We start from the raw sequence: 22,490 nt of genomic DNA, 5'->3' as shown, positions 1-22,490 counted from the left end.
TTTGCAGTTTTAGCTTTGATTTCAACTGACGACACGCCGTCTCAAACTGATGGGAACTTTGGTTAATGAAATGTTATCCGGTTTGTTGGACCTTAATGGTCACATTGTTAAAATACAAATAAGGATCAGTTGATGCAGCATCATTCTCAAGGAAACTGTGTGACAAGCCTGCAAAGAAATCTATGCTGAATGAGTCACTTGGAAACATACTTCATTTTTACATTTTCCAAAGAAAGGTTAAAGGATTAAAACATATTTTTTTGAAGTGGGTTTCTTCGAACACAGAAGTAAAATGTTATAAAACTAATTAGAAGAAAATCCAGTCCAGAATAAGGTGCAGGGCCGTCGGTGGCGTAGTGGTTGGTTCTCACGCCACGTGTGCAGAAGCCGTACCCCTCAAAGTGCGGGACCTGGATCAGAATCCAACCTGTGGCTCCTTTCCTGTCACCTTCCTGTCTCCTTTTCCTTCCCTCCATCCTAGATGTCTCACTCTATCTACTGTCCAATCTCTCAAATAAAGACATCAAAATCCCCACAAACAATCTCAAAAAAAAAAAAAAATGCCAGCTCAGATTTTGGAAAGCTTTTTCATTACTTCTTTTGGTGCAAAACTTTCACACTGCCAACGTTCTCTGATGTTTGACCATGAAAACAGTTTGTCCAACAGGTGATTTCTCCTGCTCACTAAAAAGCCTCTTCTCTAAAGCTGTACTTAGACGAACTGGATGCACTAAATTGATACGACACAACAGGGAGACATGCTGACATCCGTACATGTCAGATGTTTAAGCGATGCATCAGTGTGTCGCTGCGGTCCAACCCGAGCAATTCACAGATGTTACTCCTGTAAAATCTGCACAAATGAATATGAAATCATCATATTGCAGATCATTGTTATTTGCAACAATTATCTGTATAATCTAAGAACATATAATGCTGCTTAAACATCTATGTTCCTGCATAATAATGTTAAAGAAAGGAGGAAAAACTGACAAAAAAACAGCACAGATCTCGAAGGGTTAACAATGATACCACACCACAGGGACATGAGACGGACTGTGTGCCATCTTACACCTGAGTTCACATCACTGCCATGTTGCCCTGTAATGCCTACATCTAGATTTATTTCATATTCTCAAACAGCAGTGAACGAAGCTGCAATCATTTTCACAAGGTGTTTTTTTTTTTGTTTTTTTCCCCCACAGTATTTCTTTCCCGATGTGACCACGATTCAGTTTGAAGAACTGGGGCAGCATTCAGGCAAATGAAAAAAAAAAAAGAAAAAAAGAAGCTCCAACCACAAAAACACAATGTGGAGACCGGGGCAGTTTAAGAATAATGGCTGTCATTTCATTTACATGGCCTGTCATTTAACTCTGCTGAAAATGACACCTCCATGACCACCTTCTTTTCCGTGCTGGCAGCCTGCTAAGAATATGGAAAACTGCAGTCCTGCTTGCAATTTGTAGAAGCCTCAGGACTAATTCATGATGATTTTCACAGCATACAATATGAGGCACTTTGAGAGCAGCTATTCAATCAGAAGTTGGAGAGAATCCAGAGCTTGTTCGCTGGATGTTACGCCATCGACCTGCTAAAAAGGCAGACCGGAGATTGAACATGTACATTTGTGTAACAATGTTTATTGCTGACTTCTACAAGTCCCCTAAAAAAAAAAAAACTCTGTTTCACAAGCCCAGGAAAAAAAAAAGGGGTGACTTCTCAGCCATGAAATGAGAACGGTGAGAACACAAGTCCCCACACAGTGAATTCATAATAGAAAGTTGTTAACATCTCACATCATCCAAGAGGAGACACCTATGAAAAAAAACGATCCACAAGTTGGATCCCAATCATGCACAAAAACGATTATTGTGGCTCAATATGAAACAAGATGACCATTAAATGTCCTTTCATAGATGCTTGTTCATGTTGAGTATCGCTGGTTTGAATATCTCTCTACAAAAACAAGACAAGTGATGCAGGCTGCAGACACAGCAGATATGAGCACTTGTACTAAACTGCTCTAAAAATGACTAAACATACTTTGTATGTGCCTCTGCCCCTCTATAGTATAAACAGGCATTGTAATGGATGAAGAGGAATCCCAGTAATGTGCCTCCATCATTAGACTGGTGAGCTAAATGAAAGTGACAGCGCCAGTGGAGCTGCTCACAGCGACACAGCCAAGTGTTTAATGAAGAAAAGAAACCAAAATACGAAACATAGTTACAACGACTTGTCGTGTATTTTGTCGTGTTCAGACTCAGAAGTGACGCCGGGTTTGAGAGCAAAACAAACAGAGAGTCAAACTCCGGACACATTCGCTCCGGGTCCACCTTGCACGGACTTGCGCAACAAAGTTTCCCCCCCGTGAGGTTTTTTCCATTCGGACACACAAATGTCGCATATTCTGGAAGTTAACACAACGTGAAAAAAAACTACGACGAGAAGTCCTCGGGAACAATGTCACCTCGACTTTTTTTTTTTGACGGAAGACAGCACAGCTCGCGCAGGGCTCACGTGCAGCACAACACAGACGCTTGTTTCCAGCAGTCGACAAACTCGGCAGTGAACTCGTCCAAAGCGGTGACAGATTATTCTCACAAGAGAGGGGCACACTCACATTAAGAGGTTGTTTGTTTTTTACTCACTCAGAAGAAAGGAGATGTCCGAAGTGTTCCGTAGTAAAAAAAATAATAAAAGCCCACGATCCTCGGAGCTCCAGAGTCGGTGCTCCACATCCAGCAGTGTCACTGCCTCTCCTCCTCCGCCGCTCCGCCGCTACAGCTGCTGGACAAGTTTGCTGACGTCAACAAGCTCCGGGTCTGAGCCGGCACAGCTCTGTGCTCACAACTTGAATAATACATGGAAGCCTTTTGACATTAAAAGGCTAGGCACCCACCCTGTTACTACAATGGCCATAATAATAAACGAGGGGGGAAAACGAACATTTAAGGAAAACAAAACTTTTTCATCTGTCAATAAGTTAAGGCCAAAGTCTGCATTTTTATCACACATCAACTTCATTTATGAGCTGCTAGGTTCTTGCATAGTATAGAAAGTCATGAAGCCTCTTGGACTGAGAAAAAAAAAGTCTTTATTTTTATGGAAGCCCTGAGAGGACAAGAATCCAAAAATGTTTTATTTTTTTGACTGTGCTTTGTAACGAGTACATTTTGGTTGTTTTCTTGAAACCTCAACTCAAGTAGCTTGTTGTTTCAGAAAACAACGGCAGGATTTTTCTGTGATACAGAGAAATAGCTTGCTATAACAGAAGCAGCAGAAACATCTTGAGATTGCGACATGAATAAGTAAAAATAAAAAATAAAAATGGATGTCAGCGTTAAGCTTCCATAGTTTGGCATTGACTGCACAAGATTGTTTACTGTGTCCATTTCTTCTTCTTCGTTGAATTTCATTAATAGCTGGCTACACTGTGTTGGGCTGCTATGATGTCACTATTACAGCTTATCAAATAAGGGTACAGCTGGCTTTGGAAACGCAAGCAAGATCCACGTTTACCATACAGAACCAAACTGGACTGCATGGTGGAAGCTCAATGCCCTATGCACTCAGGAGGAAGCCTGAGCTTACTTCCTATTGTAAGGCAGGAAAAAACGGTCTGAAATTTCTTAAACACAAAAAAATTAGTCACAGGAAGTTAAAATCACAGGCACGCCTTGTTGATTCAAAAAGGTTATTTGAAATGAAGAACAAATCCAAATAATTGTGTGAAAATAATTCTTTTACAGTAAATGTTTTGGTTGCAGGTATTGGGGTTTGCAGACAAGCATGTGTGCTCGTGCACCAGTATATTTGAAATACAATGGCTTATGAAGCAATGATGTCATTTATTATTATATGAAAAATGTCATTGATTGTAATTACTGTGACCTTACTGGAGGCCATTGTTCATTTTGTATGTACATATTTCCTCTTTTTGGATCATTGTGCTTGTTCCCAATTAACAGAGTTAAATAAGTTGTATATTAGGGAAATAACGTGTCTGTCAAGGCATTACTCAAAAGGTTGTCAAACAGAGGTTCAAAAGGGAAATATGTGTAGTCAATGTATTTATTAGTTAAGCTAAACTAATGCCAGTTGGTAAAATGCCTGGATAATAATAATCCATAGTTGCAGGCGCTTCCCACGGTGACACATCACATGAAACATGAATTCATCTCCTTAGGATTCAAAACAGAATCATTTTCAAAACAAAATGCAAATAGGTCAGTCGCCGCTATCCCAGATGACAGCTAGATTGGCTCAGCGCTTCAAATTTGGGCCCTTGTTAAAAGCATTTACAAGAAAATTATGTTCATTTCATGGCAGCCCAAGTCTGGTTTAGATATTTCACAGAAGATTACAGAGGCTGGTCTCAAAGGAGCTGGCACGGAGTCAGATTGAAATGACTTTCCCTCATCTACAGCCTACTTAAAATGTATCATTAACACTGGAGGGTCACCCATAGGTGCTGTCCCAATATTTAAAGTTTCACCCTCTCTGATCAACTTCAGAGACTCTCTTTGGATGACTCTGGAGATGAAGTATGTGTCCCGGCTTCAATATATTACTGCCACTGTTTTCCATACAATGGCTCAAAGTGTCCATGGTGATGCACAACTTGAATCACAGTTTGACAGATAACTTTATAAAATTCTTTTATTAGAAATAACATGTTGAAAAACTGTCCAAAATCTAGTTATACTCCTTAAATGTCACAGTCTGGATTTAATCCTCAACTATTTCCAAGACATCATATTTCCTTACAATTATTTTGTATTTTTCTTTGAAGCTGAATTATTGCTTCAATCAGTGGGAACATTTTCTCCAGGAGTGATGCTCTGTATGGGTAAAAGCAACATAAGCACTTTAAATCAAAGGTAAAGTCTGGACATATCCTGTATGTCTCACACTCAACAAATCCACGAGAATGCCAAAACAACACCAACAACAACATCTGATTGTGCCAAAAGAAAGAAAAAATCACTGATACTGTTTGTTCTAGTGATATATAGCTCATTTTTCTCGTATCATCCTCGTGCTTAAAATGCTCATTACAGATCTGAATTATAAGAATCCACTGCAGAATATAGTCCCTACTATTATCCCTGTTTGAGTAACTGCCTAACATTGCAGTGCAGTTGTTTCAGGAAAAGACAGAGTCGGGGAAAAATGCTAATATGTACTTGTGATCTGCTTTAAAATGTGTTCTCAACTCAAAAAGAACATTGTCAGGTTTACTCAGCATGAACATTTTGTAATCCTGCATGTTCACCTAAAACATTAAACTCTATGTAATGTAAAACATTATTGCAAAGAAAACATTATAAGGACGAATTAACCTGTCACACCAAGAAAAGGGTTTATTTGAATGATTGTCACGTTTTCTAAAGAGCTGAACAACAAGAAAATACCTATTACATTAGATTTGTATATTAAAGATCCAATTAATTTCAAGTGTTAGAGTCTGGTGATGGTGATGTAATAGACTGCTGCAGATTTATGCCATAGAAGAACCTCTGCCGCTGATTTGCAGGGCAAAGCTGCAAACAGCATTACCCACTTCCTCCCAATTTACCGTTCCTTTCGTCAAAGAGCTTCATAGTTTCACAGCTCACGGAGCAAAAAAATAGGCTTTCTTTTTTTTTTTTCAAAGAGCACCCTGTATAAGAGATGCTATCTGCTCTATAATGTCAAAGCCTGCTTATTCCAACGACACGCCGATGCCTTACAGTTAATAGTTTTTGACACGCTTTGGTGTAGTCAGCACCTCGGCTATTTTGGGGCAAATATTAAAAAATCACACCCACTGTACCCTGTGCATTATGTCTGATAAAAAAAAGTGATGAAAGTGGATTTTCCCATTTCGCTGAAGATCCTACTTTATAAAGAAGCAGCCTGTTTTAGCTCCCTCAATGTTTTTATCATCTGCAATCCCATTCACAATTCATAACAGGGGTCTTTTTTCAGAAAAAAAAAAAAAATACTCAACACCTCAACTCTATCTATTTCCATCTGCTGAGATGAGGCAGCACATTAGAAGAAAAGTAAAGACTGATCTTCATATCCATCATCGTTTCAGCTCATCAGCGCAGCAGTCGGGAGAGATCACCATTGAAATGATTAATGTAAAATGTGCACAAGCAGGGGATTGCCACACTTTCATTTGAATAATCCATAAACCAAGATATTCAGGCGAGGGTCTGTTTTTTGTAAAGGAATTTGGGAGACTAAGAGAGCCATAATTGCCTGCATCTACCCACACAATTAGCTGCTCAGAACTTCAGTAGCACAACTACTAAGTTATATAACTTTAATGCAATCTATAGTATTGTGCAAGTTCAATTTCTCCATCTCTTTGTGAAATAAGCACATTTGGTTTAATATTTTCATATGTTGTTTGGATCCTAAAATGTATACGACTTCTCAAAGGGCAATCTCATGGCTTCAAAGTTATTTTTTGAAGTGTTTGAAGGCATTTCAATGTGTCTTTAAGTACTTCCATCATAAAAGAGTGGGATGGTGGTTTTCTGCATCAAAAGACATATAAGCAGTCTCAAACAGCATAGAGGTGTGTGCTAGTTCTCTGAAAGGAGAAAATACTGTATTATCCTCTTTCCAAGGTGCATCCGAAACTCAACTCACTTTATAGACAGAGCATTTCAAAAGAAGCCACCTTGTGATCTGTTGCTGTATTAATTGGATCTGAAATCCATACGGCTGCACTGTGTGCTCACATTTGTCTTGGAAGTTGAATGCAATAATAAGCAGTGCTTTTGCCGGTCTTACCCACTTTGTATGATTTTATTGGCCAAACATTTCACTATGGTTGCATGCATTGTTCACTCACTTTTCTGTCTTTATGTGACAAAACTTCACAGAGGTATGATTCTGAGAGCAAGTGGTTTAATTTAGGATATTTTCCTTTCTTTATGTTTTGTTGTGCCTTTATTATAGAGATAGGTCAGACAGAGAATAGCGTCGGACATTAAGGACAGAGTGTATGGAATCACACACAGGAAAGGAGCTACGGGTTAGATGCCCAGGACTACAGCCTCGGTACAAGGGGCATGCAGTAACCATTAGACTACTGGACTTGTTGGGAGACCGTAGGTTTTACACTGAGTCTTAAACCAGCTGATCAGAGTTATCAAAGTTAAGTATGATTGTCTTGACGGACAGCAGCACACGTACGGAGTGACTGCACTGTACACTTTCAGCCTTGTGGCAAGATTCTTACAGCTTTACTAGGGGAGGAAATGGCCTCTCATGAATCTTTAAAGAATGGAGAGTTATAACCCACTGGCAGCAGGAAAATAAAGTTCTGAGCAGATGTGATGAAGGGAAGGACGTTCTGTCAGCATTAGACACCGTAAAACTCTACATTCAGCTGGCAGGCTTCTAAATGTGTCCAAAATAAGTCTGAGTGTGTGGACTTAGAGCTTTGTGGCACAACAACAGGGTTGACTCATCGTCATTATCAGCTATTTTCAGTTCCCTTTTTCTCTAATGCTTTAACTGAATCTAACCGAAATGCTCCTGTTTCTCAGAAGACCATTAAAAGTCACCAGGTTATTTCAAAAAGACAGTACGTTAAAGATGTCTCAACTGAAGGAAGTAAGGCTCGTGCTGTTCCTTGAAATTTCCATTAAGACATTAAGATAGACTACACAGCTATTTCTTTTAAATCAACAAGTATAACACAAGGATATTTGAATATAAAATCTGGCAGATTGCAAGAGTTTGTAGTCCATCTCTTCTCTAACAATCAATTCACACTAATAAATTTGGGTTTTGGGCGAGGCGCAGCACAACAACAGCCTTCCTCAAAGTCTGTGTATTGCTTTCAGCAGATTTGTTGTCACAATTAATCACAACATTCTTCTCTCTCACCCTGAATATTCCCTTAAAAAGACTAGTAACAGGCAGCAGCTCGTAAGCGTCAATAACCAAAGCTCTTTTTTCTAAGGCGTCCAACAGGGCTTAATGCTTAGTCCTCTCCTGTTCATACTCTCCCTTGATAAAATCATATTTGTCACAGTCTCCATTTTCACTGCCAAGACGATGATGCCAGCACTATGTCTCAACTAAATCCATCACCACTGCAACACACTCTGACCAACTGCTTTGCTTATATTATATCATGGATGTAAGCCAACGTCTTGAAACTAAATAAATCAAACGGATCATCATCCACCCGAAGTCTATCATCAAACCATCTAACAGTTTCTGATCTACTCCATCTCCAGCCTGTGAGCTACTCAGCCCAATATAAGGCTGCAAAGCTGCAGACTGGTCAGGGTGTCCATGCTGACCCCTGTCAGCTGCCGAAGAGTGTGGGTGGGAGTGTGCCGGTGGAGGAGCTCAGACAGGCTATGCAGGGCTTTGAGAGTATGCAGAGATTGGAGTGGATATGCTGGGCGATGGGGAGTCAGTGGAGGTTATGAAGGACGGGGGTGATGTGGTCTCAGGGGCGGGAGTGAGAGAAGATGGGCAGTAGAGTTCTGGATGTATTGAAGTTTCTTGAGTGTTTCGGATGGTGAATCGTAGATGAGACTGTTGCAGTACTCTAGTCTGGAGGTGATGAATGAGTGGGTGAAGCTCTCGGCAGCTGAAAATGACAGGAATGGCCGGAGGTGGATGATGTTTCTGATATTTCTTAATTGACAGAGTCATTTATATCTGCAGACTTTGGGATTCTGTAAAGAAAAAAGTTTTATTTTCTTTATTATCATTTCCATTAGAGGGCTTTATTACATTTTTTTTTGGAGACCAGTCTTGGGATGCAACACTTCCACTTCCCTCATAACATCTGTCTCCAGAAGAGGAAGGTCACTGAGTTAAACTGTAACATACAGTTAAACTAGGCCACTATGTAGGTCATCAGTCACCCAAGTCAGGGTAAATTCGAAGCTTGATCCAAAGGCAACTGGACTTAGTTGACGATCCAATTGCCTTTTGTCTTTTAGGACAGTTGTTACAGTGTTGCAGAAACAACGTTTGAAATTTTTCTGGATGTTGGATGTTTTTGTATAAGGTGACCAGGACATCTTTTTTGTTGTCGTGGTATACACTTATGGTATCAAGATAACCCTAGTTGTATCTTCTATTGTCAGGAGCATTATGCAACAAAATTAATCACAAGTGTGGGTGAGATGTCGCCCACTGAACATACAATATGTCAAAAATCTTTTTTTCTATGAACTGGGAAGTAATGGATTCTTCTCTCTAATTTTCTCCAATGAGTGACAGGGAATGGTTACAGGTTCACTTTCATTCATAAAACCGTGTTCACGCAAACATTAATTGTGGGATAAATTTCTAATCTAATGCAATTTCACGTCTTGAGTTTTTCTTTGCATGTCCAGCTCAAGTGTGCTCTCGAAAGAACTGATGGTGATATTTTTAGGTTGTGTTAAATGCAGCATGAATATTTTTCTATTACTGTCCCCACCTCAGGACCATGGGTGTTACCATTTTGTGAGCAGATCGAGCTGTACGGGCTTTAATATTTTCAAATCTAATCTCACATTCATTTCTTCAACACGCAAGCTTAAATCCAACTAATCTTTCTGAATTCGTATCGACACATCTCATAAATAAATCATAATTTATTTCCCCTGTGCAGCCGGAACCAAAAACACATTTAAACACCAAAAGAGATTTGACAAGTCATTGAGAACGGAGCATTAAAGCTTTGAGTGTGAACCCAGCCTCAGGCAACCTAGACCCAGAGGGCAGATATGAGTAAATCAAATCTCCATTACTGAACTGAAGAGTCCATGTGCTGCAGATGTTATTACCCTCATTATTGTGCTCCGTTGTGGGATACAAACGGGAATGAGATGGAGCCTTGGAGCCTTAGGTTCTGTCTGAGCTAATAGCCAGGGACAATGCATTAGATGTGGGAAACCTTTTCAAAAGCGGCTGTGAAAATAATCATTGTTAGGCTAAAGGTGAACAACTCTGAAGACTTTAATTAAAAAATCTGAACTAAAGGGCCAACTTCTGTTGTAGCCTCTGTAGCTTTAGCTTTTTAAATATTTCTGAAAGGCTTTTGTCTTTTTTGCTTCTTTCTAAAAAAAAAATTTTCCTGCTGCAAATTGAGTCATACTTTTAAGATTTATACAGTTCAGATGTGCTTTGTTACCCTTAGATGAAAGATTAAGTCCACATAAATGAGTCATCATTACACATGCAGCGACAGTCATGAATCACATTAAAAGGCATCTCACCCAGAGACTAATTTAGAACATCCATCCATTTAATTTGAATCGACTCTCTTTAAAGCCCTTGCCAATTTGTGTTCTTGTTATCGGAGGCCTCCAGGCTGGAGGATTCCCTCTGCAGAGAAAAGGCATCCTCCAAAGTCAGAGTGATAATCCAGGGAATAAAAGCCAGCAGGATCGAGGGAACAACGTCCAAAATATGCAATTTGTTTTGAGCTAAGATTGGGTGGCTGAATGGAAAACAGAGTAGGTCCTTACCTGTAATGGGGTTGTAGTGCTGCAAAGGAAACAAGAGAAGAAGAAGAATGAGAAGAAAAAACAACAACAGGTAAACCTGAACACTGGCTCTATGATTGAAATATTCTGAGAGACCATTTCATCACATAAAGGGATAAAAGGCATTATGTGGACTGCGTTTTATCAAATAAATGGTTTTTCAGAAACCTTGATCATAAACTTTTTACTTTTATTTTTATGCCACAGAGATAAAAAATACCAGAGATATTTAAAGTTTGTTTGCTTCTATCAGTGGTTTCCATAGCCGACACTGAATACAATATCTGTCTGCAGATTCCCAGTTTCTGTCTTTTGTTATGACATTATGATAATCGGATGTTCTCTAAATTGTATCCTGGAGATTTCAGCCGTTTTGGCTGTCGTGCCTACTGAATCAGGGGTTCTGGCAAGTGATGCACCTCTGCTAAAAGCTGCCTTTAGAAGGGGGGGGGGGGGGGGGGGGGGGGGGGGATTAGAGTTGAGGATTAAAGGAGCTCACTGTCATTTTGTTTCAGTGCATGTACCAGGTTGTGTTCTCGATCCCAACATCAACAGCTCCCAGTCAGTGCAGCTCTGTTTGGCCACAGGAGGCCTTTTAAGAAGAACTAAAGCCTCCAGCTGTGACTGCACCTTAAGGAGAAGGTTATGTTTGGAGAGACCTTTCTGAGACCATTCTCCAGGGTAATGTGGTAAAATGAGCTAATTGCCAATGTCTGCAATTAAAAATAAAGTGCACTCTCAGTAATGGGTGGCAACTGGAGGAAAGCGGCAGGGCGAAATAAAATCTATGAAATGTCGGTAGTGGAGACGCGTGCAAAAGGAATGTGGCCCAATTTAATGCTTGTCTCAGCCAATTATTTCTCTAAATAATTCTCAATTCTGGGGTGTCAATGCAATTATTTTACTGCTCCTGATTGAGTCGGAGCCTCCCTGATCTCAAATCATTCATATCAAACATGTTTGATATTTACGATTCCAGGTGATTACCTGCAATAGCCAATGAGAGCAAGCAAGAAGACTGAGAAGAATCACCAACCAGATGTCACAAACTTTAACAGCTCACAAACATGGCAGCGAACGTAAACACAACTCAATCTCAAGCCAAGGGGAATATTAAAGATGAAGAGCAGCTTGTTGAATTATGGCAACAACACGAGTGTCTTTACAACGTCTCATGCAAGACGCACCAGCTGAAGGCATTGATCAACCTTTACTTTCTTCTGAAGTCCCTCTTGATCACGTGAGATTCTGTGAGATCTCATGTCTGTGGAAGCTCTACTGTCAAATCGTACAGCTACATACAGCAGGCGTGTGGTCTCGTGGTCGAGTGTGAGCGTTTAGTTTCAGTTGAAACTGTCCTTGTGTCTGTGGGATTCAACATTTTAAAAATGAATTAAGATTTAAAAATTGTCCAGTTAATATTAAAACGACTTGTAAAGTCGAGCTCAGTGGACTATTTTAATATTTGCTAATAATAATATGATCATAGAAGACTCATTTAAAACAGTTAAAGAGCTTGTAATAGAAAGAAAGACAAACATCAGAAGAGCATGTTTCTTGCTGCATGTACATTGATTACATGATTTGCCTCTGAAAACAGATGATACCATTGAAGTCTTGTGCATTTTTGACATCACACACTGTTTTTTGACATTGTAAAACAAGTAATGCGTCCATGAGCCATTTGATCTTAACACTGTTTACTTTATTAAAGGATGTGCATACAAACAGAATAATGAAAATGTACCCTCAGCCTCAAATGAAAAATAATCAAAATGTGTGTCCCACAAAACATATCTGCAGCTATGCAGCTGCATTTGAATTCAATCTCATAAAATTTTCAGGAAGTTCAAACAAGGGAAAAAAACAATTCCTACGATGACAGTCAATAGATCTATTTGGCTTTTAAAAGATGGTAAAAAGCTCTTTACCATCTCTCTCTCTCTCTTTCTCCCTCTCTCTCTCTCTCTCTCCCTCTCTCTCTCTCTCTCTCTCTCTCCCTCTCTCTCTCTCTCTCTCTCTCTCTGTCTTTCTCTCTCTCTCTCGCTTCACTTTTCTGCTTTTGTGTTCTTGCTTTCAAATCTGGCTCATAGTCAAAGGAACCATCAGGGCCTGTTGCATATTTAAAGAGAGAACCTGTAAAGGGTGGAACCTCAGCTTTATTCCCACTGTCAGCTGCTGCCAAATAATCCTCTGCTATCCCAGCAGACTGTAAGGTTTGGTTTTGATCCGCCCTGTTCTCTTCAAAAGACAAGTCAACTTTTTTCCCCCTCTATTTTCTCCTGATGCAGGCACCTCGTTGAAAAAGCAGCTATACTGTACATGCTGAATTCAGTAGAGCTTGAAACAAGTATTTCAATGTAAGAAGTCTCATCATGAAACACATAATCAGTACTCAATCAGTCATCAGTACAGCTTTACAGTAATACCTGGAAAAAAGTTGGCTATTAACCCTTTCAATTAGTAATTCCACTTCATATTGTTTATTCCTAACGAAACATAAAACTAAAATGAATACAACGTCCTGAAAAATATATAATTTCCTAATTATGATCCAGTTATGATTCACTTTTTTTTTTAATATGTGATGCTGGTATACATATCAGTATGAATAAATACAACAGATAAGAAGAGTAGAGTTTAGGTCAGGAGGAGCTGTTTGCGTTGCTGTTTTGTCAGCTCACTTCAACCTTTATAGAATGTATATGTCAAGTTATAGTTACTATCAGGCTTAATTATTACTTGAAGTTATATAAACTGTCTTCCATTACCCATCTATAACCATGTTATTAACCACATTTTTACATTCATTGACCCAACGTTTTACCGAAGGTGTTTTTTGCAGTGTTCAGGATCTGATTTCCGTGTCAGACATAACTACTCTCCTGCTCATTACAGGCGCGCTCCTGTGATACTCTGCAGCGAAACATTTCCTTTTATTCTCAGCGTGGTCGTAAAACTCAGGATTCATAGCTGCTGGAAAATAATTGCTATGACCACGGCTAGATTCCACGTTTAAGATCTTTCTCGGGCCCTTGCAGAGGATCGACCTGACTTCAAACACAACAGAAAACTGTAGGTCTGCCTGCAGCACACAGTCCTATATTAAGTTGGAGAACACAATGTAAATCTTTGTCAATCAGTTTCTTTGTTTGTACCCTTTTGTGGAAACATCAGACTCGAGGGTCTAGATGTATACTGGAGATTGCTTGCAGCCACTGTAGAGCAGCATTTCCACTTTTGCCTCTTTTCCTCTCTAATGTGGAAAAGTATTAGACATAAGACTCGAACAATGCTCTCTGTAGGATCTGATAGATTTGTATACTTGTCCATACTCTTCTGGGACAGCCAATGAGGTATTACCTAACTGCTCAGTCTTTGACTGTCCACTTCTAGTATGAGTCACTTCTGTACACAGCTATTTTAACACAGCAGTGACCGTGACTCTCAGTAAACTGTGTTATCTCAGCCTTAATGTATATAATGTGTTTCTGCATGGCTTCTTTCCTCTGACAAGGTCATATGTGGAGCCCAGCAGTGACTTTGAAGTTGATTTATCCACACACACACACACACACACACACACACACACACACACAGAGTCACTGATCCATCGGTCAGACCGCTAAGCCTCGCTTGTTTCTGCTCGACTGCCGCAGCTTGTTGATTGTGTGACAAATCCACAGTTCTTGCTTTGAAATAAAAATAAAAAAAATACTGAACCCATGCAGCGATATATTATTCAGCAGCCATGTCGCTGATTCATTATCAAGCTCGGTGCATCAACAGGATGTAGGGTAGAGAGGATCAAAGGCCACAAAGAGATGACTTTTCATCTCGGTAATGGCGAGAGGCTGCTGCACACTCATGGTCCGTGTTTGTGTGCATGTGCATGAGTGAATGTGTGCTGTAGAATCCTGGTGGTTTATTTTTTCCCCCGAACAGCATTAAATAAAATATAAGAGTGTGAAGTTAACAGTTGAAGGCAACCACAGAATCAATGATTTACAACTTACCTTTTAGCACTTACTTCGAGAGTACTTCACAGAGGTGAGCTTTAAGGTTGTAATCAGATATCTGTGCGTATGTGTCTGCATGTATACCTGATGTTTTCTGCTGGATACTTTTACAAAATGTAGAAGGACTTCCTGAATAAAATTGTATTCACTGAGCTAGAGATACTTCATTTGAGGTTTGCAGTACTTGCATTATTACACACCTTACTGGGCCCCTTATTATTCAAATATTTGACAGGGCGAAAAGAAAACGGTACAACAAAAGGTCATTAGCTGGAGAACTTTGTGCATCCTTCAGTTGGTGCACTTGAAGACTGATTACGACACATCAAAGGCTTTTCCATTTCTAAGACTCCCTCAAATAATGGAAACATGTGTCCTCCCTTTCCTTGCCAACTGTGTCCATTCAGTGCATCCTTTGTAGCCAAACACACCCTGAGATTCATCACAGACCAATTAAAATGACCCGGCAGGTTCTCAAGCGGCCGAAATATTAAATTTAAAATATAATCTATTCTACTCAATTGAATACCTACCAAAATATACGTTGAAAATCAAAAGAGGCTTAGAAACTTCAAATTAGCCTTTAAATTATTAGGTGACTTTGACTGTTTGTTTTGGTGAAGCTGTTGAGGTCGCAGGGCAACAGGGGCGGCACCTAAAACAAGAGGGTGGGGTGGGGCAGCAGGCTGGTGATGGTGGTCTCTAACGGGCTCATCAAACTCATCTGTAAGGCCAGAGACGTTATGGGGAGGGGGGGGAGCTGGACTCCCTGATAGCCTTGTCAGAAAGAATGCTTCTGTACATGTTACACTGCATCCTGGAGAATGTCTCCCATCCACTCCATGATGTTCTGGTCAAACTGGTGGTTTCCTCAGGATCTGTGTCGACCGAGCCCTTACCGGACTATGCTCTTGTCACCTGCACGCACTGCGGTCTCTCTCTGGAGTGTGCCAGCAGCGCCACTCAACTCTGCTCCATTGAAAATATAAGTCTATTTTCAACAGAGACCTGCTCCTAGCTTACGTCAAGCTGAACAGAGTAGACAGACCCGGCAGGAAGTCAGACAAGGGAGCGCACAGAGCATCCAAACAATGTCAGAATAAAACACAATGCAAACTACTGATTTTATAGCCCATCAACAGTTCAAAACAGGCACCAAATGAACAAGTCTAGCCCAGGAAGGCAAAGTATTCTACCGTCTGCAGCTAGCTGTAAGTCCAGCTCGTCATGGCAGAGCTCTGCTACGATAAAGCTATAGAAACAGACCCAGTGGGTTGGGACGCGCGATATCGGACAGGGCAAAACCATGGTGACAGAACGCTGCATTCACAGAGCCTGTGGAAACTGCCAGAAACAGAGAAACACACTCATTGCAAGACTGATTCCCCAAAATGCACCCCAGAATGCCGGAGGGTCATTCCTGCCTGGAGGCATTTAACTCTATTTCTCATCCCAGTGATTGTCAAACACTGTTAACACGTCCAGACAACAAGAACTTATCTCACTGTCAGCATCCATGAACGTCTCTAAATATTTAGGGCGTAGTGGACGAGCAATGTCATTTTATCTTTGAGTTATTGTTCGTGTCTGTGCATGTGTGTTTGTGCTGCATTTGCTAGAGCTAATGACTTTCCTTATCCGTCCTGAACAGATATCGATATAAATTAGTTTTGAGAGTTGCTGATGGTTGGAGAAAAACACATATCTGTGGTTTATGTTTATTTAACAGATGCATAATGTAAAAGAACGTGCATTGGTGGATTGGAGGCTGGGTGGGAGAACTAAATGTCTTTTAGTGGGCGATGACTGAATGTTTCCACCACACAAGATGGCACCCACCAGCACAGAACACATGCAATTGGAAATCCTATTAAAATGGGTCAGCTGATAAGGGAGATGAGTACATAGCGCTTCAAGTGATTCCCAATTTCACACCTCAACATTTTTCTCCTCTCAGGCTGAGGATGGAGGTTGCAGTTGGATAACACAACGGTGTGCTAAAAGTCTTCAAATGGCTGCAAAAATATCCCAATAAAATAAAGGAAAATGCGGCCAAGTTTTGCTCTCCTACCTCCGAGCTGCTGTCTATAATCTGCAGAGTGGGAGCAAACAGCAGAGGGGTTTTTTCTCCCATCGTCTTTGTTTTCAATGCACTGTTCCAAGCATACGATCACAGCCAGGACACAATTGTGCAGCCATAGTTGCCATTTGCTGCCTGTGGTTTGGATTGTGTTCTGTGCATGAGCTGTGTGTATTCTTTGGTTTGAATAATGACGGTGATATTATATTTAAACACCTTCATTCCCCAAATCTCTGTGACATTCAGGTTCCTCATCTTTGACATTTGCTTATCCAATGTTCCATGTCTCACAGTTTGCTTACCAAATTCAGTCTTTATGTCCACAAGGCAACTTCAGCACAGTTAAAAAAAAAGTTTTAGGGGAAAACCAAATTAATTAGGCAGTTTTCTTGTAGTTGTGCCTGGAGAGGTGGTTATACTCTCAATTAGCCCCCAAAAGACTGCTCCTGCATATTAAGTTGACCCAAAAAATGGGCCAGTTGCTCATTTTCACTTAACTTTTACTACTGTACTTAAGGGAATGATCATTATGAATTAACATTAGAGACAAAAGAAGGGCATATTAATAACCACAGACTATTGAGTGAGAAAACTAAAATGATGCTTTTAAAGACATTATTTCCTTAATTATGATTTCACATATGACCATTTAAAAAAAAAAAAAAAAACAGTTTTCTGCCATTATGTAAGTAGACTATGTGCCGGCTATGTAGCTCCACAGTGAATTCCACTTTTTCAGTAGAGGCATTTTTTATTCAAATCTACCACTGACTTTGAATTTGGAAATTCCATGTATCAGTATTTTTATTCTGGTAATCCAGCCAACCAGCTACCCGAAAACTTTTGACTTTGAAACATTTGATTAAGCACAAAAAAATCGATTAGAAGAGTTTGTATGTAATTTGTTCCTGGAGTGAATTACACATCACAGAATCCATTGTGATTCCAAAGCGAGCTGCAAACAATAATGTAGAGCACTTCTGTTGAATTGTACATGAACATTCTTTACACATTTATTGTGTGTTTATTTTGTGTCTTAAACTTCAAGAAACTTCAGTGGTAGTGGACCAAAGTTAAGAGTCAGTATATAGCCATGTAAACAGCAGGCTTTACCAATTAGAGACATCGGTGTGACACTCTAGGATTGTGGGTAGTGTAGTTCTTTCTAATGCGAACACAAATGCAGAGCATTTTTTTCTTAATAAAGGCTGACATACTAACTTCGGTCTTCTACTGGAGCGCACTACATCCTGTCACAATAAGCAAACTCCTGGTGATGCTAGCTTGGGTGGTTGAGACATTATGATTAATAATTGAGGGTAGGTAATTTCCTCCAGATACACTTTTTGAGATTTTTGGTTGAAATTGTCAGTAGTTAATAATTCATGTGTCCTGAAAAAGAAACAAAGAAAACTCCTCATCTGTAGCCGCCGTAAACCTGTAAAACCTATGACCAATGTCTGCACTTGGTACAAACAATCGACACTCTCTACCCCATGCATGCAAAAGCCGACACTCAAAGCATGAGCTGATGGCGCTAGTGCATGTAAGTGAGGGGGCGTGGCTATTGAAGGGGCGAGTTTGGAGGGAAGAGTACAGAGCACTGTCGGGATTCTATTCCAAAATCATGCTATTTTTTGAACATTACCTACTATGGTTAATATAGACACAAAAATGAGGCTGCGCGCAAGCAACGCACTAGCACAGCATTTATCATTTAGCATCATTTATGGCTGTATTATAATAATTTATATTGTAGTCCTTTAACTAACTTATTAATCATAATGAGCCTAACTTTACATCCTCTTTAATCACACTCGGGTATTAGAGCCTTCTAAAAAGTTGTTAGGGCTAAAATTTTAGAAAACATTAATTTTAATGTAACTTCCACTCATGTATTTATCATTGTTTGGCCACTCACTCAATCCTGTATATATTGTAATGTAACTCTATTTTTATTTGTTGGTATATTTTAATATTTAATTTTATATTTATGCATATAGAGAGCTCATTGTTTCTGCAAGCATACATGACAAATAAGCCTGACTGTGATTCTGATTCTGACATCGAGCCACGTCAACAATCATTTAGAAACCCGTTCGGATGTTAATACTTTAAATCTTGTATTCTTTCTACGTCGAGTACTATATTTGTCACCCTGCAGGCGCTCTAAGGTGCACTGTATTCTCCACAATAGTCAGAAGCTTGTAAGGATGTTTGGCAGGGAATGTGCTGTGGGCGATATCAAAGTTTCCTCGGTACAAAACATCTATATGCATGTGTGTAGCACAACATGTTTTACCCTGACCTTAGGCATTCTCTTTGGGTCCCTCCGAGCATCAAGAACTCTTCATTCTTGTATCTTTGTGGATCTTTCTCAATTTAGGGACCTGTTTAATCAGTCCTCTGTCTCCCAGCTCCTCAGTCCAACCTCTCTTAGGAGCGAAAAACACAAAAAATATTTTTTTGTAAGTAAGTTGTTCTTATGCCATGTGATTACATTTGATTATAAAGAGGAAGTACCAAAAATACCAAAAACTTCACTTAAAAAAAACTAGACATTTATTTAGAGGGTTCAAGTGAAACTAATTGGAAAGCCTTTTTGAGCTTACCTTTTCATCAGTAAGCAAAAAAAAGAAATAAGGGGAAAAATGAAAATCTGGCAGGTTGAGGCAACGTCCACTAGAATGATTGAATGTGTTTGCGCAAGGTTAAAGGTTCCTGTTCCTTGGCTGCATGTCGTTGCCCTGACTAAGTGTTAAACTTGACTGCTTGCAGTTTTGACTGTCAACATTATTTTGAAATAGAAAAAAAAAACTGCTTGGGTAATGTGGTTGTAAGGAATGACTAATTCTAATCGTATTGTGCAAAGTTTTTACGTAAAAATGTTGATGCAACAGTTTTGGGAAGCAGCACTTAAATACTGTTTAGAAATGCAACATTTGCCCATCACTCTTGTTTTCACATCATCTCAATGAGACAAAACAAACAAAGCTGCAGATGCACACATTTCGGTTGTCAGTTTGGAACTTTTTCCCTTCCTAACTGCAGAGAAAATGATGAATGGCTCTGTGAGAACGATTAATTTGTCCAGAGCTGAATCAGGAAGCTGCAGCTCGGGGCAGCATGCTGTATTGATAAGGATGTCATGGTGAGAGGGGTCTTTAAAGGCTGAATTATGGCTCATTGGTGAGAAGGGAAATTGTTTTCCTGCACATTATTTTGCAGTCTCGATGAGAAGACCCTTACTACCCAGGATGCACAGCTGGCACCGCCATTACACTCACTGCTGCAGGCCAATAGGAATTCATTACTTAGCTTAGCCATTGATTTTCCTGCTGCCTCGAGAAAATATGAACAGCTTTCAAGATAGATTGCCAGCATTCAGAGGAAACCTGAAGGACATTTCCTCATGACAATGCTTTGTGCTCGGAGGCAGATAGAGATGGTTCTGGCAAACTCTGCACTTCTGCTCTTTCCTCGTGTAAAAGAGGCTGAAAGCAAATATTGTAGTGGTTTTGCCTGGAAATTTAGACAACCACAATTAACATGTTTTTTTTTGTTTGTTTTTTTTTGCTTAAAATTGTTTCATACTGTATGGGATACTGTTCTTTTAAAACCTGTCCTGAAGGGCAGAACTCAGACTTTATCTTTTTGCAAAAGATTTGGGCTGTTTGTGCCTTTATTGTAGAGATAGGACCGTGGACAGTCAGAAATCAGAAAGAGAGTGGGGAATGATGTGTGGATTCGTACCAGCAGCTGAGGGAAAATCAATGGCTAATATAAGCCATAATATTATAATATAAGAGTATTATAGCCTTCATACATGGAGCACGTGTACTGCGCCACCAACGCTCCTCTTATTTTTAACAGATCAATCAATCCAAACTCAACTTTTACAGAAACAAAAGATGACAAACACTTTTCTACTCACACATTTCTACTCTGTTTTTCAAAGTGGAGGTCCCGATCCCTGGAGACACCGTAGGTTCAAACACACTACCGTCAGTGTAATAGGATGATACACCATTGAACCAACTACTGCGAGAGAGACGTGCCCACAGTGTAGCCTATGGGCCATTTTGTCACACTATTATTAGCCAGGCTACTTAGCTAGCCAAGCAGGACGTGTGAAGACTAGCTTGTCCCTTACTGGTAAACATGTCGCTTATTTTGACGTCTTTTGCCACGTCTGTAGCAGGAGCCTTTCTCCATCTTATTCTCTCCCTCACAGTGATATTCCCTAACATTCCTTTTCTTGAAACCGTCCATTTCACCTTGACGATCATGTATGTAGTAGTATGGTTGCTTTGTGTGTAGCGAGGGATGCCAAGATGTCATTTTCTGCAGACGGTGGCTGGACACTACGGCAAGCTGCTGAGCACAATAACCCAACCACAAGAGTCAGACCTGCCAATGATGATGTGTGCATTCAGAGAGGTCTCAGTCTTGCTGTACACATAGACTGCCAACAGACCCTCAGGCCACCAGAAATGTCCCCCCACCTACACTCTGTCTGCAGTTTAACATTGTGATGCACTTTGGTGCCCTGACTGATGTGATGCTTTTAAAGACATACGAGTAAAAAAGACTGGAGAAGTTATACTTCTAGCCATGTCACATAGAAATATCCAGCTTCTCTTATTTGCTTTTGTGGTCTCTCACTCAGTGGGAGGGCTATGTGGGCCACAATTGCACGCATCAACACTATCATGAGCAAGAATTTATGGCAGCGTGCAAGCAGATTAGCTCGTTAAGGTTAATCACACAGTATAAGACCTCATCAAATAGGAGTTTGCACACAGACCATTACGAAGCCCTCTGGGGGAGGCATGTAGGAAAAGATGAGGACTACATATGAAAAAGAAGACTTTTACTGAAAGCAGTTTACATTCAGATCTGTTTGTGGTGTGTTCTGTCATTAGATTTTTCTGGGCAGAAAATCACATTAAATTCCCCACCTGTCACCTAATTTATGAAGTGTGATGAAGCAGCCAAAATGTTTAATTGATGCATATTAATTCAGGTCAATAAGCATGTGGAGTGTGTGTGAGGTGTTTGTGGTAATTAATTTAATGGAGCTGATTAGACGCTCAGTCAGCAGAGAGAAGAAGACCACAGCAGAACATAGTAACGTGTCTATTGCCAAATGTTGTTGAAGTATAAGTACTTTGAGAAATGGGGGAAGAATAAGTGTTTTGTCGGCTACACATTCTGGTCAGTCCGAGCTCCATTATGTTGACGACTTCATGACAGCTCGTCAGGCTGCGAGAGAGCGAACCCAAGCTGTTGATGTTGTGTGGGAATCGCCTGCAGCAATATCACAGAGCCCAGCGCCAACTCATCTTTGGGGAAATGAAAATGACAATGCAGGTGACGGAGAATGCATCCAGAGGAATTTTTCAACATGTTTCTTCACTGAGGATGTTTTCACCCTGAGGCAATACCGGCTGAAAATGAAAAAATAGTGGAGAGAAAACACAAAAACAAAAACAATACAAAAAACCCCCCCTCCTGTCACAACTGCCATTCATTCTTTCAGAGTCCTGCTGGATTTGACCCTCTGCTTACCCTCTATTATGCCCTGAGTCCTGATGAATTTTGATTTTTCTATCAGGAGACAGAGGCCAGCAAACGGGTGCCCAGAGGGAATTGGTCGATACCTGTCTAGTATGGTAAGCTGCTAAGTGGAGGTCCTATGCGATGGAGGTGTGTCACCATGGCTACCTAATTTCCTCGCCCCCTTAAGGGAGGAACAGGGGCAATTTTCTGCTTTATCAACAATACCTTCATATTTCAAGGTGCTGGGACCACAGCCGTCAGCCTGTTGATGCCACAGAGCACGTTGGCTGCAAAGAAAGACAGTCTGAGAAACAACAA

General features: G+C 40.2%; 1 protein-coding gene across 1 annotated transcript in view; it reads right to left on the bottom strand.

The window, feature by feature from the left end:
* gulp1a (GULP PTB domain containing engulfment adaptor 1a) overlaps nt 1–2,869 on the bottom strand; it is an 88,727-nt gene extending 85,858 nt beyond the window's left edge. Inside the window, exon 1 of the mRNA XM_079357207.1 lies at nt 2,655–2,869. The gene's annotated coding sequence lies outside the window, so the exon portion shown is untranslated. The remainder of the gene's footprint in view (nt 1–2,654) is intronic.
* Between the last annotated feature and the right edge of the window lie 19,621 nt (nt 2,870–22,490).

Source organism: Symphodus melops (assembly GCF_947650265.1).
Source record: "Symphodus melops genome assembly, chromosome: 12".
Classification (NCBI taxonomy): domain Eukaryota; kingdom Metazoa; phylum Chordata; class Actinopteri; order Labriformes; family Labridae; genus Symphodus; species Symphodus melops.
The sequence above is the reverse complement of the archived record's forward strand: the minus strand, read 5'-3'. Positions and strand labels throughout refer to the sequence as shown.